Below are 7,178 nucleotides of genomic sequence, written 5' to 3'. Positions count from 1 at the left end.
CCGGCTCCAAATATTTGCCCCGGATCACATGCCTCTTGGCAATTCTGCGACGGGGCCGAGGGAGTGGATAGGAGAAGCCGCTTGGGAATGGACGGCATTGGAAATGGGATGGGCTGTGGGACGGTGCGAGGTTGGGGGGGGACCGGGGCGGACGGGTCCCCAGTCCCCCCATTTCACTGCAGGGGAATATGAATTTGGCTTCTCCTGGGACCCCTTTTCTCTCCTGCAGATCCACAGCCCCGACCCCTGGGCCCAGCAGTATCGATCGCCCGTAGAGGTTGTGAAACATGGCTTTACGGGATTGGACGGCTTTTGCAAGGGAATGCCCCATCTGGGAAGCCTGGTGCCTGTCAGAGCCGTCCCAGAGCATAGGCCTAATGAAAGCCCTCGGCCGGGCGCTGCCCCCGGAACAGGCCGTGTGGCCAGAGGCCTAAAAAGATAAGAGACAAACAGGAGGCCCACATTCAAGAAGATGACGTGGTCGGTCGGAGATGGGGGAGGGAAGAACAGGGCCAGAGGGGATAAATCCGGCCTGAGGTGTCCCCGGGGCCCGGTACTTCTTGTCCCTAAAATGGAGAAATTCCAGGGAAGGGAAGATGGGCCTCTCCCCGGTAGAGAGAAAAATTTGCTGACGAGAATCCCGAGGCTCTAGGGCCAACGGTCTGTTTGCCCTTCCTCATCTTAGTCTCTTGGACCGATCCCCGGTCTGACAAACTTGGGGTCTCTTCCCTCATGCCAGCCAAACGGGATGGGGATACAGAAAGGGGGGATGGTGGGATTGGGAGCTTTTGGCCAGGTCCCGCTTTGCCCCGCCTCCCATCTCTGCTCCGCGAGATGCCTTGGCGGGGTCAGAGGCTGGGCACAGGGCGGCCTTATCATCCGTCAACCCTGAAGCCTTATCGGCCCCCAGATAGTTGGCACGGCCAGTGCAATCCAGGGCCCCGGACGCCTCCCTTAGGTGGGGTCACCAACTTCACCGAGTGGAAAAACGGCCACCCGGCCTGCCGCCACTCGTCTCGCCCCGGGTTGACCGTTCCCTCCGTCCTCCCCCCTTCCACAGAGCCCATCTGAGCCCGAGCCCCATGGGGAGAAGGTGCGCGCCACCACCTTCACGACCCAAACCCCGGCCCGATCCTGGAGCCGGGGGAGAGAGTAGGGGCAGGGGCGGTTAAGGGCTTGTTGGCGGGTCCGGCCCCGGCTGCCAGCCGGGCGCCTCTTTCGGACTTGGCTGGGCCGTGGGCAGTCGGTCAGGTGCGGACTCAGAGGCACAGGTAACGGGACCACCTAGCAGAGCTCATCAAGGAGGGGAGCCCAGGAAAGCCTCCTGTCGGCTCTCTCCGAGGGCTCTGGATTCACGTCAGTCAATCAATCAGTGGTATTTACTGAGCGCTTACTGTGTGCACAGCATCGTAGTAAACACTTGGGAGGATTTCTCTTCTCCCACTCCCTTCTGCGGAGCTCTGACTTCCTCCCTTTATTCATTCTCCCCTCCCAGTCCCACACCACTTATGCACCTATCTGTAATTTATTTATATTAATGCCTGTCCTTCCCCGCCCCCCCAGACCATAAGCTCGTTGTGGGCGGGGAATGCGTCCGTTTGTCGTTGTACTGTCCTCTCCCAAGCGCTTAATACACTACCCTGCACACAGCAAGCACTCCATAAATATGACTGGATGAATACAACAGTCGGTAGACACGTTCCCTGCCCGCAACGAGAGTACGGTCTAGAGAGGGAGACAGACGTGAGTGTAAATCAATAAATTGCGGATAGGTATATAAATTCCGGGGCGACCGAGGGCGGGGTCCGGTGCCCAGAGGGGACAGATAACGACGCAGACGCAGAAGGGAGAGGGAGTCGGGGAAAAGAGGGCTGAGTCGGGGAAGGCCTCTTGGTGGAGGCGTGACCTTAATGAGGCCTTAGTAGGTGGGGAGAGCGTCGAGCGGTCAGTCGGTCAGTCGATCAAATCGATCGTACTTAGCCTAGCCTCTCCCGGCTTATCCAACCTGGTCCAATTCAAGCCCGACAAGTGCGGAGCCCGTACCTAACCCGTCGCTGAATTTTCTTTGGCCCGGGCCTAAACGGGCCCAACCTGTCTGCCAGGAAGGGACGCGTGGCTTGTCACAGGGTGGGGCTGGGATTTGAAATCCCGGTGGGTGCCTGCACAGAATGGAATTTTGCATGCGTGTGACTGCACGGTGACTCCCCGGTGGTGGTCGTCTCCAGAAGCTGCAGTTACTTACGCCCAGCTCAGTCTCGCCAGTGAAGGGGAGGTGATTGGGGATTGGGGGGATTGAAGAGGCTCAACATGGGCAGGGGAAAGGGCATGGGTTACTTTGACCTGGCCTGAGCCCAATCCACCTTTCCACTGTCCAGTCCAATGTCCGTGAGCTGGCTGGGGAACAGACAAGGAAAGGGTTGGGATGCGCTTTCCTCCTGGGAGGGCAAACAGTGATAGCGTGAAGGTGGCTGCGGAGGTGGGGGGATTCGGACGACCGGTTGCCACCGGCCCTAAGCACCAACTCCGAGGGGGTGATGGAGGCCGTAGCCCCCACGGGATTGGCATAGCTTTTAGGGCAGGGAAGGCAGTTACTTCCCTGCCCCTTTGAGCCTGAGCGGGACCAGAAGCGGTGCTGAGATGTTGTCTCCGCCTCCTGCCCCCAGCTGCTGCTGCTGCTCTTGCCTTTCTAACCGTCCCCTGGGCTCGGGGACTGGGGGCGAGCTGTCCGACCTACTCTCCACCTGCCTCGCCTCCACTCAGTCCACCCAGGCCTCTTGGGAGGACCCCCCAGAGGGGAAGGGATCGGGTCGAATTTCCATCTACCTATTGCTTCCCGGCACTTAGTCCGGTAAGCGCTTAATAAATACTATTCCTCCTACTGCGATGGTACCCTGGCTGGCACCCCAAGTGGCTGGACTCCCTCCTAATTGCTTTCCAGAAAACACGGGAAACACGGGACCTCTAGAGCCACAACCTTCTCACTCCTGGTGGTTGTCCCCTCTTGACCGTAAACCCGCCGTAGGCAGGGAATGTCTCCGTTCTACTGGCACACCGTACTCTCCCAAGTGCTTAGTACAGTGCTCTGCCTAGTAAGTGCTCGATAAATCCGATCGACTGATTGGCTGCCCCAGCCGATCTGGGTCGACTACTGAGCCTCGTGGACCTCTGGGGCTCCGGGTGCGAGGATTTGGCTTCGGAGCCCCAACTGTAAGCTCCCTGTGGGCAGGGAAGATCGTAGAGTCCTTTCCCAAGTGCTTAGGCTCTGCACACAGTAAGCACCCAATAAATAACATTGATCGACGAATCGAGGGTGACGGAAGTGGGCAGTGGCAGAAGAGGAGAAGGAAGAGATAGCGTGGGAGAAAAAGGAGGACCTTTATTTTCCTTTCCTCCCCCTTCCTCCAGTCTCCTTTCCCCCTTCCTCCTCCTCCCTGCGTTTTTATAATTTGCCACCTCTTTCCCTTCCCTCCCCCCCTTAAAACCAACCCCCTCAGTAGTCTACCCGCTCTGATTTAACTCGCCGTGCTCGGAGTTGGCCCCGACCTTGATAACGGCAGGCGTGGGAAAGGGAATTTTCACATGGCTGATCTCACAGGAGGGGAGGGAGGCGGTGAGTACTAGAGAGTCTCAGTGGTGTTGGTTCAGTCGTATTTACCGAGCACTTACTATGCGCACAGCACTTTACTAAGCATTTGGGAGAGTACAATATAACAATAAACAGTCGCATTCCCTGCCCATAGGGAACTTACAGTCTAGAGGGGGAGACAGGCGTTGATTGAAATAAATAAATGAATTGCAGAGAGGTACGTATAAGTGCTGTGGGGCTGGGAGTGGTGGTGGGGTGGTGGGGGAGGGGTGTCCGGGAGTATATTCCCCACACCTACCCACTCGTCCTCCAAACCCACTCATTCCTTTGCCAATCCCACCCTTCCTCTGCTCCTACCTCATCCCCACTAAACTTTATTGAATTATGGTATTTATTAAGTTCTTACTATGGGCCGAAACACAGTGCTCAACACTGGGGTAGATACAGGATAATCAGATCAGACACGGTTCTTGTCCCACACAAGGCTCACAATATAAGAGGAAGGGACAGCAGGCATTATTTTCCCCCACTTTAGAGATGTGGCCACAGAGGCACAGAGAGGTTAAGGACCTGGGTTCTAATCCCGGTCCCGCCACTTGGCTGCCGTGTGACCACGGGCAAGGGGCTTCAAAATGGGGATTCAATACCTGTTCTCCCTCTCGGACCCATGTGGGACGGGAACGGCGGGGAAGCAGTGTGGCCTAGCGGAAAGAGAACGGGTCTGGGAGTCGGAGGACTTTGGCCTCTAATCCCGGCCCTGCCATTTGTCTGCTGCGTGACCTCGGGCGAGTCGCTTAACTTCTCTGCGCCCCAGCGACCTTGTCTGCAAAATAGGGATTGAGACTGTGAGCCCTGTGCGGGACAGGGACTTTGTCCAACCTGATTATCCTGTTATCTGCCCCAGCACTTAGTAGAGTGCTTGGTACATAATGAGCACTTAATAAATTACCGTTAAAAAAAAGCGACTCGCCCAAGATCACACAGCAGACCAATGTCGGAGCCAGGACTAGAACTCGGATCTCTTGACGCTCTAACCTGCCTGTACTTTTCCCCCTAGGCCTGCTTGCTGCCTCAGTGACTCTAGGCAGGGCGGCTCCCTGAACTGTGGAGCATATTATTCAAAAACACCTAATAATTATAATAACGATGGCATTCGTTAAGCACTTACTATGTGCCAAGCACTGTTCATTCATTCATTCAATAGTATTTATTGAGCGCTTACTATGTGCAGAGCACCGTACTAAGCGCTTGGAAGGTACAAATCGGTAACAGATACAGTCCCTGCTCTTTGACGGGCTTACGGTCTAATCGGGGGAGACGGACAGACAAGAACAGTGGCAATAAAGTACTGAGGTAGCTACAAGGTAATAATAATAATGTTGGTATTTGTTAATAATAATAATAATGTTGGTATTTATTAAGCGCTTAGTATGTGCATACCACTGTTCTAAGCGCTGGGGTAGATACAGGGTAATCGGGTTGTCCCACATGAGGCTCACAGTTAATCCCCATTTTACAGATGAGGTAACTGAGGCACAGAGAAGTTAAGTGACTTGCCCACAGTCACACAGCTGACGAGTGGCAGCTTGTCAGTGGCAGCAGCTTGTCAGTGGCAGTAAATTAAGCGCTTACTATGTGCAGAGCACTGTTCTAAGCGCTGGGGGAGATACAGGGTAATCAGGTTGTCCCACGGGGGCCACACAGTCTTCATCCCCCATATTGCAGATGAGGTAAATGAGGCACAGAGAAGTTGAGTGGCTCGCCCAAGGTCACGCAGCAGAGTGGCAGAGCCGGGATTAGAACCCAGGTCCTCTGCCTCCGAAGCCCATGCTCTTTCCACTAAGCCACGCTTTTCATGTCTCCCCACCCTGACCCTGGCTCTTTGGGGAGTCCACGGTAATCCCACCACTCCAACCAACATATCCGGGTGGCAGGTTTGGGTGGGAGAGGGCCATTTCCCAAACGAGGGGTACGCGGAGAGCTGGCGGGCCTGAGGGTTGATGCTCTGGTACTACATCGAGAAGCAGCGTGGCTCAGTGGAAAGAGCCCGGGTTTGGGAGTCAGAGGTCATGAGTTCGACTCCCGGCTCTGCCACTTAGCTGTGTGACTGTGGGCGAGTCACTTCACTTCTCTGTGCCTCAGTGACCTCATCTGTAAAATGGGGATGAACTGTGAGCCTCACGTGGGACAACCTGATTACCCTGTATCCACCCCAGCGCTTAGAACAGTGCTCCGCACATAGTAAGCGCTTAACAAATACCAACATTATTATTATTATTATTAAAATGGGGATTGAGACTGTGAGCCTCACATGGGACAGGGACTGTGTCCAACCCGATTTGGTAGTATCCACCCCAGAGCTTAGCGTGGCACATAATAAGCGGATGTCTGTCTCCCCGCTTCTAGACTGTACGCCCGGCGTGGGTGGGGATTGTCTCTCTTTATCCCCGAACTGTACTTTCCAAGCGCTTAGTACAGTGCTCTGCACACAGTAAGCGCTCAATAAATACGATCGATTGAACGAACGAACGAACTACCGTCGTCATCATCATTATCCCGAGAAGCGGCGTGGCTCCGCGGAAAGAGCCCGGGCTGGGGAGTCAGAGGTCATGGGTTCTAATCCCGACTCCGCCGCTTGTCAGCTGTGTGAGTCTGGGCAAGTCACTTGACTTCTCTGCGCTTCAGTTCCCTCAGCTGGGAAATGGGGATGAAGACTGCGAGCCCCACGTGGGACACAACCTCATTACCTTGTGTCACCTCCCCCCCAGCGCTTAGAACAGTGCGTGGCACATAGTAAGCGCTTAACAAATGCCATCATTATTATTATTAGTAGTAGCGTTATCATAGTCGGGGGCACTGGGGCAAGAGTGAGTGTTGATGGCGTCGTGCTGGTCACCTCACCAGGAGAGCTCACCTCCTCCAGGAGGCCTTCCCAGACTGATCTCTCCCCCCTTCCCCTCCCCACAGCACTTGTGTAGATTTGTAGCTATTATTTATTACTCGATTTTATTAATGATGTCTACACAGCTACGATTCCATTTATCTCGATGGTATCGATGCCCGACTCCTCGTTTCGTTTTGCCGCCCGTCTCCCCCGTCGTTGGGCCGGGATGGTCTCTGGCTGTTGCCGAACTGTCCATTCCAAGCGCTTAGTCCGGTGCTCTGCACGCAGTCAGCGCTCAATAAATACGATTGAATGAATGGATGAACGAACGCTGCCGAATTGTCTGTTTCAAGCGTTTAGCCCACGGTAAGTGCTCCATAATAATAATAATAATGTTGGTATTTGTTAAGTGCTTACTAGCCCACGGTAAGCGCTCCGTAATAGTAATAATAATAATGTCGGTATTTGTTGAGCACTCCATAATAATAATAATGTTGGTATTTATTAAGTGTTCCATAATAATAATAATAATGATGTTGGTATTTGTTAAGTGCTTACTAGCCCACGGTAAGTGCTCCATAATAATAATGATAATAATGATGATGATGATGATGTTGGCATTTGTTAAATAACAAATAATATAATAATAACAGTAATAATAATGTTGGCATTTGCTGAGCGCTTAATAATAATAATAATAATAATGAT

This window comes from Ornithorhynchus anatinus, chromosome X1 (genome assembly GCF_004115215.2).
Source record: "Ornithorhynchus anatinus isolate Pmale09 chromosome X1, mOrnAna1.pri.v4, whole genome shotgun sequence".
In the NCBI taxonomy this organism is placed as follows: Eukaryota; Metazoa; Chordata; class Mammalia; order Monotremata; family Ornithorhynchidae; genus Ornithorhynchus; species Ornithorhynchus anatinus.
This window is presented reverse-complemented; position numbering follows the sequence as displayed.